We start from the raw sequence: 17790 nt of genomic DNA, 5'->3' as shown, positions 1-17790 counted from the left end.
CGGCCTTCAACAAAACATGTGCTGGGAATGGGATACTAAGCGCTACATACTGGCTGACAGTTTAACGAGAAATCCTGCGTTTAGAACGATGTCAAGCCTTTCCGTCAGATAGAGACTGCGTGCGAGCCTTGGGGTGGTCTGAAGAAAGTGACACAAGTGAAGGAATTATATTCTGGTGTGTATACGATACAAAGGTAGGCACAGACTAAACTGTACTTGGATTCATTCAAGCCGCACCATCTGCCCGAGAACCATCCGATCTTTTACTTTCATCGTAAGTACGTCATTTTCTGCTGCACGTCGCCTTTTGTCCATCAGCTTCACTTATTGCTTCTCGGCTCGACCTGAGGCTGTATTTCTCATCTATGTAATTATCCTCCATGATAGCGTCTGTTGCGCGTCTCGTCGCCACTCCCCGTCCCTTACAGCATTTAGCATCCAGTGCAATGTAAATTGAAGTAAAGTTCCCTGGTGTCAACAGACAGAAGCAGCCGATCTACGAGCTAGGCTTATTATCCAAGCTGCGTACTTCCCCATGCATTTTCAGTGTTTACGTTTGTGATAACGATTATCGGAACTGCATTTTCTCGGTTGTTTAAAAAATCCATTTAATTTTGGGGAAAATATGGTGGATACAAATATATAAAGGAAGATACATACATTGTTGGAGCTGTAAGGTTGTTTTCGTACTTTGATGGAATGTTTACAGTTCCCACCTAGCTAGTAATTTACCTGCCTGACCTGGATTTTATTGTCTTGGCCGATTTAAAAATGTCAGCAAAAACTTAGGAAACCTAAACAAAAAAGTACATTCAAGGAAGAATGTTTCTGTTGGGTTATGTGTAGTGAAGGGATGTTGGACACCAAAATCCGGTAAGTAGCGGTTTATTGAAAGCGACTCGGGCACCTAAATCCCCCCCCCCCCCCTTCAAACGGCCTATAAACATTCTACACCAACACACGTCAATCCCTAGAATGTATGCCGGATACCTTAACGTACCATACACTAACTACAACATCCCTCCGCTCCCCATGGTTAATCAAACTTTAGTCGAAATATAACGTAACAAACACATATAACCAAAGGTATGTGGGCAAACAAGGTTAAGACTTAATGATCAACTTCCTCAAAGATAAGTAGGTAAAAGAAAAATTACAACTGCATATACATTCAAAATCTAATACAGTGAAAAACTTAACTGGATAGAATCCAAGCCCTAATATCAATACCTTTCTAACCATTACAAATCAGCTTGCTGTTCACCATCCATTACAAGTTAAATTGCTATTCACAAATATAATCATTAAAGCTTTTGGAGATTGTATTACTCTTTTAGAGCACATTGGTACTTCCTTTATAACTTCACCCCGGGGGATACTTCTTGCTGACTTTGTATCAACCAATGTTATCAGCGGTTTACCTGAGCGCTCTCACAAGTTGGACGCTACCCAACTTAATAACTAACATTTCCTGTCACTCAGACATGCAGAAGTCTTTGTAACTTCCGCCACATTACATCGATTGTAGAACACTTTCTATGGAGTGTCTTCATTTTGACTTATTGTCCTACTTTTACCACAGCACCTCATTGTACCAAACGTGTAGTAAAAATATTTTGGTTACATCAAATCAAATCAAAAATAGCTTTATTCGATTTTATATCCTAAAATCATAAAAGCACAGTATAAAAACACATTAGTCACAAATACAGTTCTCCAGATTCAAATATACTCAGCACGATGATAAGGATACAGTTAATTATAAAAACAAGAATGCATGATATATTTCATATATATACACAAAAGGTTGTAGGAACGCCAGGTATTCACAGTTTTTTTTTCTTTTCACATGGTGTTCCGAAACCTTATAATAGTTTTAAAAAAAGGAGGCGATAGCCACAATAATAAATTCAATTTCTAGCATCTGAAGTCTTAGGAAGGCTATTCTGCATTGTTTTAGCTTCCAACTTCCAAGTATGGGCAATAAAAATATATTTCTTGGTACAACATAATATTTACAAAATAAAGTACAATGCATTGTAGTCAAGGTGGAAGTGTCGTCACAGGGGCCTATAGGATGGTGTTTAGACCAATCGTTAATATCAGGGAAAGTAACCATCCTAAAAAAAGACCCACTGCGAAAACGGGCCAGGAGCTTGCGAGAAAAGCTACTTTGTACCGCTATTAGGTAAGGTTGTAGGCCTATACAGGTGCACATCAGATGATTTGCCATAACCGATTTCTTCTTTCTCTCCAAGAGCCAGCGTTTATTCTTTAGATATTTCTGGCAGTGTGTCTTGAGGGATTTCCTAGGGACGGATTCCAAGCTACTAGGATTATAAAAATATTCAGGGTGGCCTATGGCCTGTGTCATGTTCTTTATATAACTAATCCATGGTAATTTTGCCACCCCGTTCAGCTTAAAGCAATCCATTATCACATCCCTATTAAAGCTCGTCTCGACCGATACCCATATCTTGTGCCATAAAAGAAGAGGGGTAATCTTTATAGTGTCGGAAATGTATGCTAGGCCGAGTTCCCTATGACAAGAATAAGTGGCTGTCGAGCTAGGGACCGCCAATAGATAACGCATGAAAGAGTTTTCACAGCGTTGTATGTGGTCCACACTTTCAATGCTCCATATGCCTGCCCCATATGTGCCTATTGAAATGCATTTAGATTTATAAATGACCAACAACTCTGGGACAGGTCTCCCGCCTAGTTTTTTTTTGCAAAGTTGATGACAGCTCCTATAGCTCTCATCATAGCCAGCTTTCTGTTAGTAGCTGCTACCCAGGAGCCCCTCCTATCCACAGTTAGGCCTAGATATGAAAATTTATCTGTACTAGAGAGTTTTTTTACCGTCGATTAAAAACATTGCATGTTCTCGATTTTCTCCCACAGCTCATGGTAAATGTCTTGGTGATGTTAACTTTAAAACCCCGCTCGGACATATAAGTTACAAAATTTGAGACCGATTTTTGCAAGCCCAGCTGTGTCCGTGACATGATAACCGCATCATCTGCGTATAATAGGATGGGAACGGGAGTGCCCTTGATAGTTCGATGGTCATGCTGGAATTCACTCAAGTGCTGTCCCAGATTGTTTATGTAGAGGGAGAAGAGTAGGGGGGCAAGAATGCACCCCTGTCCTACCCCTCTTTTTATGGGGAACCTAGTTGAGCATTCGCCCTGATTCCCGAACCGCACCCTTGCGCCTGCCCCACTATATAGTTCCCTTATGAACGACAGCAAGGAAGGGTCCAACTCCAGATGTTTAAGAGTGTCCCACAGCATGGCATGTTTAACGCAATCAAAAGCGGAACTTAAGTCCACGAAAGTGAGAAAAAGTTTACCCTTCTTCGCTTTGGTATATTTATCAATTATCAGGGACAAATTAAGTCCCTGTTCAATGGTCCCTAAGCCTGGTCGAAAACCATATTGAAATGCTGATAAGACACCTGTGTCTTGGACCCAAATCTCCAACCCTGCCTGCTATCTTCATAAAGGCATCCAATAGGGATATCGGGAGATAGCACTTCGGCTCATTTCTGTTCCCTTTCTTAAATATGGGTATCACGATGGCATCGGCCCAGGTGGGGATTAGCCCATGGCGGGTACAGCTAATTAATACGTTTGTTAAAAGTGGAGCCCACAAGCGTATATTGGATTTGTAGGCATCCACCGGGATGCCATCCGGTCCTGGTGCTTTTCTAGAAGCGCTATCAGTTATAGCCTTAGTGACTTCCTCAAGTGTAATATTGATCTTTAAAGAGAATGGCCAACGATCAGTATTTTAATCCACTCTAGGTGGGACTGTATCTATCATTTTATCAGCTATAAGCTCATCCCTGTAAAGTCCTGAGAAGAAGTCTACCCACATATCACCACTGATGGCCATGTCTATAATATCTGTCTCTCTGTTATTAAAGAAAGGGGCATTAACCGCTCTCCAGAAGCCAGTGTTATCTTTATTTGTACAGGCCTCGTGTAAGGCTGCCCATGCTTCCTTTTTTAATGTTGCCCTACGCATTTTTTGCACCAGCTGGTATAAAGATCTTGCCTGCCTTATTTGATCCCTGCACCTCGGTGTATTATGTAAGGCCTTTTTTAAATGGGTATAAGCCTTTGTACATTGTTTGTCAAACCAGCCCAGGGGAGTTTGTTGACCATGTCGTTTTTTTCTTGTTAGCAACTTCCTGGCCTCATCTGAGATATTGAGGAAAGCATTGATTATATCTTTATCCTCCCTGTCCTGTGACAGGCATATCGCTATGTCCTCTCTGCTATTATTAATCAGGCCTTGGAGAAATGCCCCGGGATCCACTGTTGTCCAGTTTAGCGTATATCCAGTCGTACTGGAAAGATATATATCACTATTATATAATGGATTCCTATCATTTTTTTTCACCTGCCCATTTAGTGCAAGGTCTAGGCAAATAGGATAATGGTCACTCATGAGGAGATCAAGAGTCTTGCAGGAGAGTACATTGCGGGAGTACCTGTTGGATATTAAAACGAAATCGATAATCGAATTACATCCCCTTCCATTGTATGTTGGTTGAAACAAGGTAGGAGTCAAACATGATTCATTTGCATATCCAAGATCAAATTGGAAAGCAATATCATTCAGCAGGTCTCCCAAAAAAGTGTGAGAAAAATGTGAGCGTGCATCTTTGTGTTCATTACCCAGCCCACAGATACCCTGTTCACTTAACTGGCACAACGAGCAATTAAAATCACCTAACCAAATGGTGTACATGTCTCCCTTCAAATTTTCTTCAAGGTTTTTTAGGGAAGTGGCTAGGTTTGATAGGACATTCATCTGTTGCACTTTAGGAACATTATTATATAAATTTATTAGACCTACGTCCCTTTGCCCGCATAACTTCAACGACAGGATTTGATAATACACGCTAACTTCTCTAACTTTCATATGGGAGGCACCGGCCGAGTTGGATACATAAGTACATAATCCTCCTTTGTTGCGCCCTTGATTGCTAGTGCACGCGGGTATATTAAAAGTTTGATAACCAATAATATGCATCTCCTCTATCGCCCATGTTTCCTGTAGGGAGACAATGGCATAATCATTAATATAGGTTAGCCACTGGGGTCTTTAACTTTAGTTGCTAGGCCAGCGATATTCCAAGTTAGTATTTTGCAAATATTTCCAGGTTTTTGGCTGCACACTTCTCTTCCCTTTATCCTTTGGGTAGATGAAGTAGTGAGATCGATTTGGCCATTTATGTTTAGGCTTTTTATAGGAGCTATACATCTGTCCACTACAATAGTTATATTTTTAATCGGGGAGTGATCCACTATATTCATACAGTTAGTTTTAGGTCCCATGTTAGATGCACGTCTCCCCCTTTTCACAGTCATGGCCATTTTCCCTTGAATCTCTTCCCTCTCTGTCATAACAAGGGGTCAATCTAGTTCTTCCATTCCTGTTAGGGGTTCAAATCGATTGTAGAGTGGGATACCCGCACCACCCAGATGTCCCTTGTAGGGGTCCCCTATGCGTCTTCTGGTATCGGGGCCCATATATGAATATTTTCCAGTTAGGCTATGTGAGCCTGGGAATGGTGGGTAAAAGGCTCCCAGTGGGTACGCCTTGATTGCACTATTAATGGAGAAGATGTTTTCTAGCCTATTTAATATTGCGTACACTAGTCTCGGATCACTAAACGTCAAGACGACACAATCGCCCTGTAGCTCTTTTCTTTCTTTGCCCACCCATGGAACCCGTCTTACCATTTTAAAATGCTTAAATAGCACATCCATAAGGCCAGTATGCTTTCCTAGCCAATGGAGGGATTTATTGCGGAGTTCTAGCCAAGATTCTTGTTCCAATTACCTTAATACTGGAACGTTGGTCAGAATTACCACATACGGTGTGGCTTCAGGTGGCAATTCAAGGCAATTATGAGCTTGAGGTTCCTGGGGTGGCCTCGAATCCCTGTGAATGTCCCCTAGTCTGTTTTTATGTCTTTTTTCCTCTCCCACCGAGTTGATTAATTCAGAGGATGCATTTTGGGCACCCGTATCGATGTTGTTTCCAGAAGTGAGGGAACCAGAAGTGCTACCCCTAGGCACTATATTAGGGATGGCCATGTTAGTCATACTTGACAGCCCAGTTGGGGTCATATTTTCCTGGGCATGTATTAATTTTCCCTGAATATTTATAGGGTACTTGCCCATTAAAATCCCCTCCAGGTTTGCCACTCTCTGTTAATTTCCCCAGTGCATTCTATATGTACTTATGCAATTCGTCTATACTTTTTGCTATTTTTTCTAGTGCCAAAGATTGGCTCGTTAGCTTAGCGTTCGTAGTAGGATTCCTTGAGCCCCCTCTGTTATTACCAATAAGTGGTGTTTTGAGATGGTGCTTTAATCTGAGGTGCCCTTTTCTTGCCTTGTGAGCTCTTTTTGCACCTCCCTGCACCTTGCCCTTTTAGTTTTTGTGTAATTGTGGTCTCTGGGCTACCAGGGTTTTTGCAACGTTTCAAAGGTGGTTGGATGTCCTCTACCGGCTCACTCGGGTCACTCTGGATTGAGATATTCTGTGTGGGGTCATTTTGATGGCCCAGGACAAAGTCATTTTCAGATTGTACTTGGGGGATGTCAGGGTTGGTACCTCCCTCCTCCCTCGCTGCACCCCTCATTCCCTTGGATAATGTTTCCTCCACCGTACTAATCTGCTCCTCAATGGCCCCTGTAAGGTAAGACAATAAAGATGTCTGGCCCGCTATCTTGGCCTCAACATTTACAGTAGTTACTGTATGCTTCAACTTCCTTTTTGGCATACTTAAAAATGTAACGGTGGCAGAGCAACAGTACCAATATAAAAGATAAAACACACGCTTTCAACAGGCTTACTTCTGCGAATGAGGGTCCTAATCCATTGTCCAATCACCACATCGTCCACTATATCACTCGCACTGAGCGGGTTAGAGGGCAGGCCCAGCCCGGCCCCTGTTAGACCCTTATGGACACTGACGGGCTCGCCCTTGGCCCGCGCGCGTCGCGCGCAGCGGGAGGCGCTTGTTGCTTTTAAGGGGCTTTGTCGCCCTCCGATGGCGCCCGGTGCGAACTCAGCGCACTGCCCCCTGGGAAGGATAGTCCGGTTATGAAGCCGTTCCCCTCACGGCGGTGACCACGTCGCTAGCAGGGAAGCAGAGCCGTAGGCAAAAGGTAAATGTCTGCCGTTCCCCTCACGGTGTGTGGAAGAAAAAGAATAGCACATCCCACGCAGCGGGAGGCGCTCCTTGCTTTTAAGGGGCTCTGTCGCCCTCCGATGGCGCCCGGTGCGGACTCGGCGCACTGCCCCCTGGGAAGGATAGTCCGGTCACGAAGCCGTTCCACGTCGCTGGCAGGGAAGCAGAGCAGTAGGCAAAAGGTAAATGTCAGCCGTTCCCCTCACAGCGTGTGGAAAAGAAAGAATAGCGCGTCCTACCTATTATGAGCCCTGTATATCTTGTCTCTCACTGATTAGTGCCACTCTTGGTTCTACTAAACACCCTGGACTACTTTTGAATCTTGATCGTCTGCATTTCATGATCTCAAAGGGACTATAACTGGATACTTCAGTGATGGTAGTTTTGTACGTTCATGCTGTTTTCAGCACCTGTTGTGCCAGTGGGAACCACTCTTGCCAGCCAGTTGAATGACACACCTCAAAGACAGGTTATGTCTCTTTACCGTTCACTTTGTGTGCAATGCCCACATTTCTAATATACTTCTTGGCTTTGTTGGCTGTAAGCTGCCCACCATTTTCACTCCGCTAATATGACTGTACACCTTGATACTGAAAAGTGTAATCAAAAGGCTAAGACAGTGTTGGTGTCAGCTGTTTTTGCTTCTAGTACACTTGGCCTCTTGGAGAAAATACCTATAAAAACTGTTCAAAATTTATATTGTTCCCAAACAGGTCAAATAATAATAACACATATAAAAAGCAAGAGCTGTAGCCACCGCACATCATCCACTCCAAAATATACAAACACTAAGGCACGGTGTTAGGACCAAGCAGATACAACTACTTTGGTGAATCCTCTTGTCCCGTAGGCTAACAATCCAACCTTATTGAATGAGGAGGCCTCACCCATACTTTGTCGCGTTCAGAAGAGACAAGTGTCACCCTACTTGCGAGGAACCAGGGTACATATTGTATATCAAAAAAACAATGGTGCCTGTGGAAATAATAAAAAAACAGTAACAATAATACTTATGATAATAGTATTTGTTAAGAACAATGGCGATAATCAGGTAGAAAATGTACAAGCTCGGAAGAAACGCTCAAAAAGCCCAGCAAGTAAAATGCATTTTTTAGTTATGAAGAAAAATCATGTAACAATAGAAAGGAAGTGTGCGGTGTCCCAAGTGAAAATAGAACCTATTTCTACAAGTGACAGGTAGTGACATACACTAAAGTTTCCAAAAACAAAAAACGACCATCCAATCAATTTACAGTAGTCATTTACAGCCTCCTGTAACAATGACGGAGGCTGAGTACATTGGTTCGTTTCACAAGCGTGTCAACAGTGTTTCAACCTCTCATAGAGTAGGTGGTCTTATCAGGACCTAGCAGTAAGGGACACCTGGGTATAAAATGGTATTCTGTCAGAGCGGTGGGGTGTACACCCATAATGGCCGAAGGGAGGCATACGCAAGTGGTCCTCCGTGCAGCAGCACCCCTAACCAGAAATTGCCGGGCGGACATTTATTGTCCCTACTTCCTTGATGTACATTAACGAAAAGAAATATGAATCTCCTCTTGCGAAGTACCACACCAAAAAGGACTTTTTGGTTTACTAATGCTTTTAATAGAAGACGTGTAATTGGATATACGCTGCGCAGACTGTCACCGATCACCTCCTGCTTACAGGGTGCCCAGCCGGGCCCCGTGTAAGTAAGATATCCTCCCCTAACTCAATTGAGTCCCTTCCTTATGGGTGTCCACCTCCCCGCTCTGACAGAAAACCATTTTATACCCAGATGTCCCTTATTGCTAGTCCCTGATGAGACCTCCTTCTCAAAGAGAGGTCGAAACGCTGTTGACACGCTTGTGAAATGAACCAATGTACTCATCCTGCGTCATTGATACAGGAGGCTTTAAATGACTACTGTAAATTGATTAGTTGGTCGTTTTTTTTTGTTTTTAGAAACCTTAATGTATGTCAGTACCTGTCACTTGTGTATATATAGGTTCTATTTTCACTTGGGACTCCGCACACTTCCATTCTATTGTTACATGATTTTCCTTCATAGATAACAAATGCATTTTTCTTGCTGGGCTTTTTGAGTGTTTCTTCTGAGCTTGTACATCTTCTCCCTGATTATCGCTATTGTGCTTAACAAATACTATTATCATAAGTATTATTGTTACTGTTTTTTTAATATTTCCACAGGCACCATTGTTTTTTTTTTTTTAGATCACCCATACTTTGTGGCATGCTTCATTATTGGCCACCTCACCCCACCATGGTAAGACAGTGCTACCAGGATGAACTCTAACTCGTGAATGAGGGAGTTATTCATAAAGCTTTCAACTGGATACGTCAAGGATCTTGATTTCTAAGAATTCCTTGGGGTAAACATAAGGAAAGTACCTTTCATTAGTATCCCCAAATATGAATAAAAAATGGGTGGTATAAACTTGGGTACTATGGTTCGTTCATCTGTGAATAAACCAACATGTTTCTGCCCTCGCTAGTGCCTGAGATCAGGTCAAGGGCATTTGTCAGGGCTTGGCACAGGATCCCTAATAGAACACTAGTATAATCATTCAGCGTGGTAAGTGGGATCTCCTTCCTTCATTGATATTAAGCTGAGATTCTACTGAATAAAATAAAAATTAATAAACCAGTGACAATTGCTGTCTACATACAAGATCATACTTTCTCCTCTATGTGATGGAAAGCATTACCAGCAAATAGTGATCATGTGGTGGCACAGCATACTGACATAGCACGCAGCAAACGTGAATGGTGGTAAGTGGAACAGATGCACTTATAGACTATTTTTTTTCTTACCCCAACATAGGTCAATTCAGACTTGAAGGCCTGGCCGAAGTTGCAGATAACAGGAATTCCCTTGGTGGATTAACTGTGATATCTTGACCACACATACTTTAAAATGATAAAATAAATGGATTAGTCCTCATTCCACACATCACCATTGACAATAGACTAGTCCTTAGTCTACTCTTCACGTTACCCCCAAAACGTTTATTTTTTTACTTGACAGATAAAGAATGTGCTTGCTGTAAAGTAACTTCACTTTGCAAATGGGTTGAAATACTCAATATGCAATCTGACCTGTCACGTCCTTTTTGCTGTCGTATTGTGATTCTTCCTTTTATTGTTTATATGAATCACTAGTATAGCAGGCAGGGCATCTTTTGTATCGCACTGCAGTGTTTTGGCATCATTGTTTAAAACACCCGCACTTAACATGGTCACCACATCTGTTCATGTTCAGTTACATTGCCTATACTCTCAGCACGCGCTGCTTGATGTGAATGATGATCTACTGACTGATTCTGCAGTGACACACACCACCATGGAGGCTTCTGCACACGGATAATTTCAAAGGAGCCACCATCTGTAACTGCCTAACTTAAAATGGTTTGTACTGGAGACGTTTAAGATAACAGTGAGATTAATAAATGAATAACTGTTTGATTGCTGCGCTCCCAATTGGTCGTGCTCCTGAAAAATACCTTCCAGCACCTGATGGGCACAATGTGATAGCTGACAGGAGCAAATACCATACCCTTTCTCAATAGCTATACGTTTTCCGTGCAGTAAACATATTTAAGCAAACTTGCATGCATAGAACTACTTACTATTTCCAAAGTCTCTGTAAAACAAGTCCTCTTCAATTTGTGGTAAAGCGAGATGTGCACCAGAATAGGTTTTAGTAGGTGGTTCATCGAAAGCGACCTGGGTGCCCCAATGCCTCCTTTCAACTGCCTATAAACATTCCACTCAAACCCATTCTCGTGTCCCAAAAGGTAAAATATCAACGATATGCTCAAAATCTTAAATTATAAATCACCACACTATACTACTCATAAATTACAATCAATACAAAGAGACAATGAGAAAATATTACAGAGGCTTTTACAAATGTGTTTATTCACCAGATCCCTACCAGACTAGAATCTCAAAACGTGAACAAACAGCCAGAAGGTTTCTCTGAAAATGGTAGCAATTCTCACTAAAAACTCAATTAAGCCAGTTTTTGATTTGTGATTTCGGTTGCTCATGGGGTTCACCATCATTCATTTTGGGTGGCCTGGGCCTATTTTTCTGCATTAGAATTTGATCTAGAAGGAGATAGAGGCAGAAAATGAATAATGTAAGGAGAAGAAAGACAGTACAGAATTGATAATGTGGTTTCAATTATCGTGCCCAGACACGGGCACAATAATTGAAAACATATGGCTCGCTGTGGCACACGCGCACACCACTAGCGGGCGTGGGTTTTTTTTTTTTTTTTTTTTTACAATAGCTTTTGCGATCGCTTTCAGTGCCGCTGCTTGTTTTTTTTTTTTATAGGGAGATAATCTATCTTTAAAGAGGTGAGGTAAATGAGGCAGGCCCTCAGCAACTGTGCTTTTAACCTGTGTTTACTGTAACTTCTCGACGCTGTAAAGAAGGTGAGGATTTGTTCTAGCATTCCTGGTCTGACGAATGCTCTCTATTGCCCAGTATGTTTCCTCACTTGCAGCTCCCCCCGTGATGCTTATCTCTCTGTATCTGAAAGAAACACGTTAGTTAGATTCCTCACCTTAGAATATCCCCAGGCGTCAGACTGGATCCGGAAGATTTTTCGTCAGCAATACCGCTAGCGCGTCGCTAGGCGTCGTCTGCGGCTCCGCGTCCGTCGTCGGCGTCGTGCGCCGGAAGGACGTCGTCGGAGTACTTAGACGCCGCCCTCGCGCGCTGACGTCAGTTCTTCTTTTTTCCGCGCCAGTAAGCGCAGATCCGGGTGAGCTACCCCTTTTAGTCTTTTTTGACTAACTTTTTTGATCCTTTTTGTTCTTGTCTCCACTCCGGTGCCGGTAGGATACCTGGTTTTAAAGCCTGTGCTGACTGCAACCGCTTGATGTCGGTTACGGATCATCACCGCCGGTGCCTTTACTGCTTGGTCCACGACGCGGCGTCGTGTTCGGACTGCAAGGCCCTGACCTCGAAGGCTAGATGGGAGCGGTCCCGTAAGCTTCTCGAGCTTCGCCACTCGGCTCCGCGCCCCTCTCGATCCCGGTCCAGGAGGAGGTCCAAGAACCGGTCGCGGAGTCGCAGCCGACGTCATCATCAATCGTCTGGCTCCAAGTCTTCGGGTAAGTCAAAGCACTCCAAGAAGTCCAAGAGGCGACACCGCTCTTCGGACTCCCCTCGCGCGACTCGGCCGAGGGTCAGGGTGGTTCCACCCCCGCGGCTCCAGCGGAGCCGCAGTTGTCGCGCAAGTCCCCATACCCGCCGGTCCCTGGGACTGACGCGACGCCGGCGGAAGTCAGTGCCTTCCTCTCGGCCATGAGGAACCTGGCTCCGCCGTCGACGCCTGCTGGCGCGCCTTCGGGCCCCGCGTACCCGACTGGGCAACCTTGCCTGCCGGCGGCGCCGTCGACGGCTCCGGCCTCGACGCCGCAAGTGCCCGAGGGACCCGTTCCCGAGTCCCCGCCGACGCCGGTCGACCTCGTCACGCCTCCTCCGCCGGCGTCGACACCGGTACCACCTCCGACGCCGGCTCCGCTCGGCGTCGAGCCCCAGTTCAGCCCCGCTCCGGGCCCGGCACCGTTACGGCGTCTATGGACGCCGCATTCGGCGCCGCTGGAGACACATTATGTCTATCGCCCGGCTCCGATCCTTCCTCCTGCATACCAGGAATCGGATGACTGGGGCGAATGGGAGGGATCCGAGGATCCTATGGCCGTTCAGGCTCAGCTGTCACAGGACTGGGCAGATGAACTGGGGGAGGCCAGTGGTCTGGATACCTCTCCAGACACTGGATTCATCTCTCCTCCGACTGTGGCTTCGGAGGAGGGTGCTGCTTTCTCTGTGGTGCTGCGCAAGGCGGCCGCAGCCCTTGGGCTTGAGCTACCTGCCGTGGCTGTGAGGACTAACGTCCTCACTGAGGTGCTTCAGTCTGCAGCAAGCTCCACTGAGCCCCTGCTGCAATTCAATGAGGCCCTCATTGACATTCTGCAGGGCACCTGGTCCAAGCCCTCAACAGTTCCTCCTGTGGACAGGAACGTCCCCAGGCGCCACCGCCCTGCTCTGGGCGACCCCAGTTTTCTGTCCCAACACCCTACCCCCGAGAGCCTGGTTATCCAGGCCTCTACCTCCCAATCCTCCTTCCCGACCGCTCCACCGGACCGGGATTCCAAGAGACTGGAACAGTTTGGCAAAAAGCTGTTCTCCTCCCTTAGTTTGGGCCTGCGGTCTTTGAACACCGCCTGTCTCTTGGACTGTTATTCCCACTCTCTGTGGGATACGGTGGAGGACGTGCTGCCCCTGTGTCCGGAGGAGGTCCAAACACGACTTACCCAGGCTCTGGCCGATGGGAGGGATGCAGCACGACATGCTATCCGATGTGGGCTTGACACTACGGACTCGCTGGGTAGGGCGATTTCTACCACGGTGGCGCTTCGACGTCACGCCTGGCTGCGGTCCACGTCCTTTTCGGGCGATGTCCAGAGCACCCTCATGGACATGCCCTTTGATGGCACTCGCCTTTTTGGCGAGAAAGCGGACAGTGCGCTGAATCGCTTTAAGGACTCCCGGGCTACGGCCAAGTCCTTGGGCCTCTCGGCCCCGCGGTCGCAAACTTCCGCCTTTCGCCCCTTTCGTGGCCAAGGAAGGGGTGCCTCCTCACGTACGCCTAGCCACCAGCCGCAGAACCAACCAGCGCGCGGTCGCGGACGTGGTTTCCGCCGAGGCGGTACTGGAGGACGACGCGGTCAGCCCACATCCACCCCGGCAGCATCCGCCTCAAAGCCTTCCTAGTCCGAGCTTTCAGGCCCATTCCACGCCAGTGGGCGGCAGAGTTCGCCATCACCTGCTCCACTGGCGGTCCATCACATCGGACAGGTGGGTGCTGCAAATCGTCCGAAGGGACTACTCCCTCACCTTCGAGACGACCCCTCCAGCCATGCCACCGCAGCACCACCGTATCTCGTGGGATCATTTGAATCTTCTCCACGAGGAAGTTTCGGCCCTCTTGGCCAAGGGGGCCGTCGAGCGCGTTCCGAGCCCAGAAGTAGGTCGTGGTTGTTATTCCCACTACTTTCTGGTTCCCAAGAAGGGCAAAGGGGGCCTACGCCCTATCTTGGACCTCCGGAACGTCAATGCCTTCCTCCGGAAGGAAAGGTTCAAGATGTTAACTTTGGCTCAGGTTCTAGCTGCCCTAGACCCGGGAGACTGGATGGTAGCGTTGGACTTGCAGGACGCATATTTCCACATCCCCGTCCTGCCGGCCCACCGGCGTTACCTGCGGTTCACGGTGGGTCAAGAGCACTTTCAGTTTACCGTGCTCCCCTTCGGCCTCACCAGTGCCCCTCGGGTGTTCACGAAAGTGATGGCGGTGGTCGCAGCTCATCTGCGCAGATCAGGGGTTCCAGTCTTCCCCTATCTCGATGACTGGTTGTTGAAGGCGGGCTCGCCCCAGGCAGTCGTCTCCCACCTCCAGACTACGGCGGATCTCCTGCATTTGCTGGGATTTTCCATCAACGTGCCGAAGTCACACCTGAGTCCCTCTCAGAAGCTCCTCTTCATCGGAGCGGTTCTCGATTCGGCGCAGTTTCGGGTCTATCCACCGGAACAGCGGGTCCGGGATATTCAGGCCCTGATTCCCATCTTTCGGCCTCTATCCTGGGTGTCGGTCAGGCTAGTGTTGCGGCTTCTGGGGCTGTTGGCCTCCTCCATCCTACTAGTGCATCACGCCAGGCGGCGCATGCGGGTTCTGCAGTGGGACCTGAAGTTTCAGTGGGCCCAGCATCACGGCAACCTGTCCGACCATGTCTTGATCTCGGAGGGCACTGCACAGCAGTTGCAGCTCACGGACCGCGATTGGGTCAAGGGCACCGGAGCATGTCGTAGTGACGGATGCGTCCCTCCTGGGATGCGGTGGCCATATGGGAGAGGCGGAGATCAGAGGCCTCTGGTCTCCGGCGGAGTCTCGTCTCCACATCAACCTGTTGGAGTTGAGAGCGATCCGACTTGCACTGAAAGCCTTCCTTCCCTCTGTCAGGGGAAGTGTCGTGCAGGTGTTCACGGACAACACCAACGCCATGTGGTATTGCAACAAACAGGGCGGGGTGGGGTCGTGGACCCTTTGTCAGGAGGCTCTGCGCCTTTGGACATGGCTGGAACACCAGGGCGTCACTCTAGTGGTTCAACATCTGGCGGGCTCCCTGAACGCCAGAGCAGACGAACTCAGCCGCCGGTGCATGATGGATCACGAATGGCGTCTGAACTCCGAAGTGGCGCAAGGTCTCTTTCAGCAGTGGGGAGAGCCTTGGTTAGATCTATTCGCCACCGAAGAGAACGCACAATGTCAGCAGTTCTGCGCGTTGTAATTTCCAAGGCGGCACTCGCTCGGTGACGCTTTTCGTCACGAGTGGAGTTGCGGTCTGTTGTACGCCTTTCCGCCTATACCACTTCTGCCCAGAGTGCTGAAGAAGATCAGGCACGACCGGGCCCAAGTCATCTTGGTGGCTCCGGATTGGGCACGAAGGTACTGGTATCCCGAGCTACTCAGTATGTTGACCGATCCTCCGATACGTCTGCCCCTTCGGGAGGATCTTCTGTCGCAGCAGCAGGGGACGGTCCTCCACCCGAACCTGTCCAGCCTCCACCTCCATGCGTTGAGATTGAGCGGCGGCAGTTGATGCCATTTGACATGCCTCCTGAAGTCTGTGATATCATTCTGGCCTCCCACCCTGCTTGGGAAATCTTGGGGCAACGACGGACAGAGCGGGGCCTCCTTAACCTGAGCCAGGTTCCAGGGTAGGTGAGGTGAAATCCCTGAACACGTTGGGTGATTCTTACACCCTGTGTTCTAGAGGATTAGGACGACGTGAGGTTGTATTTATTACTACTTCTCTGGTTTTGTTTAGTTTCACATTTTTTCATATGTGGGGGCACATTGCACCTTTTTGAAGTCCATCAATTGAATGCAGTAGCATAAATCTATAAAGGTCCTGAAGAAAGCCGTGGGCTACAATCCCTTGAAGGCTGAAACATGTCGACCCTCATTTAGCAGTGACCAGTCAGCACTGCTTGTTATCTTGTCACACTCTTTTAATGGTGATGTGTGGAGTGAGTCGCATTACATCAACTCTTCACACAATCACTTTTTAGAATTCACAGTCCTCTCTTTTGCACTGAACTTGTACTTCGTCTGGTGGTCACAGTTTTTCACGTGTCTTCAAGACGCCGTTCCATCAACCCAAGGGAGCAATAGAGCCTTTAACTAGTGAGGCAGTCTCTGTGATTGAGAGACTTACCTCTGTTCTAGTTGGATACCATGTGATATAAAACTGATCATGAGAGGTGTCTTTGCTCTCACTATCTGTCTCATTGGTTGAGTATTTTTGATGGTTATCCATGCTCTGCTCTAGCAACATACGGGCTTGATTGTTTCCACACACTGTATTCCTTTTGTCTTAACCTTAGTGCTGTCTACTATCTAGACCCCCTTCTATGTGTGTAGATATCATTCTGGCAGCCAGGCGTCCCTCCACAAAGACGGTATACGCCTGCCGGTGGAACAAATTTGTGGCATGGTGCACAGCAAAGGCTGTGGATCCCCTTTCCGCCCCTCTCTGAGGTTCTCCTCTTTCTTCTTTCTTTGGCCCGGCAGGGCTCTGCCCTGGGCACCTTGAAAGTTTATCTTGCTGCCATCTCTGCCTTCTTGCGGCTTCCTGATCAGCCTTCTCTTTTCAAGTCCCCTGTAGTTACACGTTTTCTTATAGGCATTACTCACACGTTCCCTCCTGTCCCTTTTGTAATGCCTCAGTGGGACTTGAATCTTGTTCTCACATTTCTAATGTGCGCTCCCTTTGAGCCTCTTCATAATTGTCCTCTTCGTCTGCTGACGCTTAAGACTGCTTTTCTGGTAGCCATCACCTCGGCTAGACGGGTGAGTGAGCTCCAGGCTTTATCATCAAAGCCTCCTTTTCTCTCTGTTCATCCGGACAAGGTTGTCCTTCGGCCTCGTCCCTCCTTTCTTCCGAAAGTGGTGACCCCCTTTCATCTTGGGCAGTCTGTCACCTTGCCCACCTTCTTTCCGCCTCCGCATCCTTCCAAAGAGGAAGAGAGGCTCCACCGTCTGGACCCAAAACGTGCGCTCTCCTTTTATCTGGACCGCACAAAGCAGTTCCGGTGGACGACCAACTTTTCGTTGGATACGTGGGTGCTAAGAAGGGGAAAGCTGTGCACAAACGGACCATCACTCGGTGGGTCATTTTGTGCATCAAAATTTGTTATTCCTGGGCAAAAAAGGACCCTCCTGTTGGGCTGCGCGCCCATTCTACTCGGGCCACGGCGGCTACTACTGCTTTGGGACGGGGTGTCCCTTTGCAGGACATCTGTCAGGCGGCAACGTGGGCTTCGCTACACACGTTTGCCAGGCATTACCTTGACAGCCAAGTCCGGAGGGATGGCTTCTTTGGCCGTTCTGTCCTCCAGGACTTTCTGGTGTGATCTTGGTTCGCAGACCCACCACCGGGGATGGTATTGCTTGGGTATCTATTCTAAGGTGACGAATCTAACTAACG

General features: G+C 47.3%; 1 protein-coding gene across 3 annotated transcripts in view; it reads left to right on the top strand.

The window, feature by feature from the left end:
* The first annotated feature begins 1 nt into the window (after position 1).
* ESF1 (ESF1 nucleolar pre-rRNA processing protein) overlaps positions 2 to 17790 on the top strand; it is a 387155-nt gene continuing 369366 nt past the window's right edge. Inside the window, exon 1 of one of the 3 annotated variants that reach the window (XM_085612700.1) lies at positions 2 to 274. The gene's annotated coding sequence lies outside the window, so the exon portion shown is untranslated. The remainder of the gene's footprint in view (positions 275 to 17790) is intronic. The other 2 variants (XM_085612701.1, XM_085612699.1) reach the window with 2 other exon arrangements.

The sequence above is a fragment of the Triturus cristatus genome, chromosome 6 (assembly GCF_964204655.1).
Source record: "Triturus cristatus chromosome 6, aTriCri1.1, whole genome shotgun sequence".
Lineage (NCBI taxonomy): Eukaryota > Metazoa > Chordata > Amphibia > Caudata > Salamandridae > Triturus > Triturus cristatus.
This window is presented reverse-complemented; position numbering and strand designations above follow the sequence as displayed.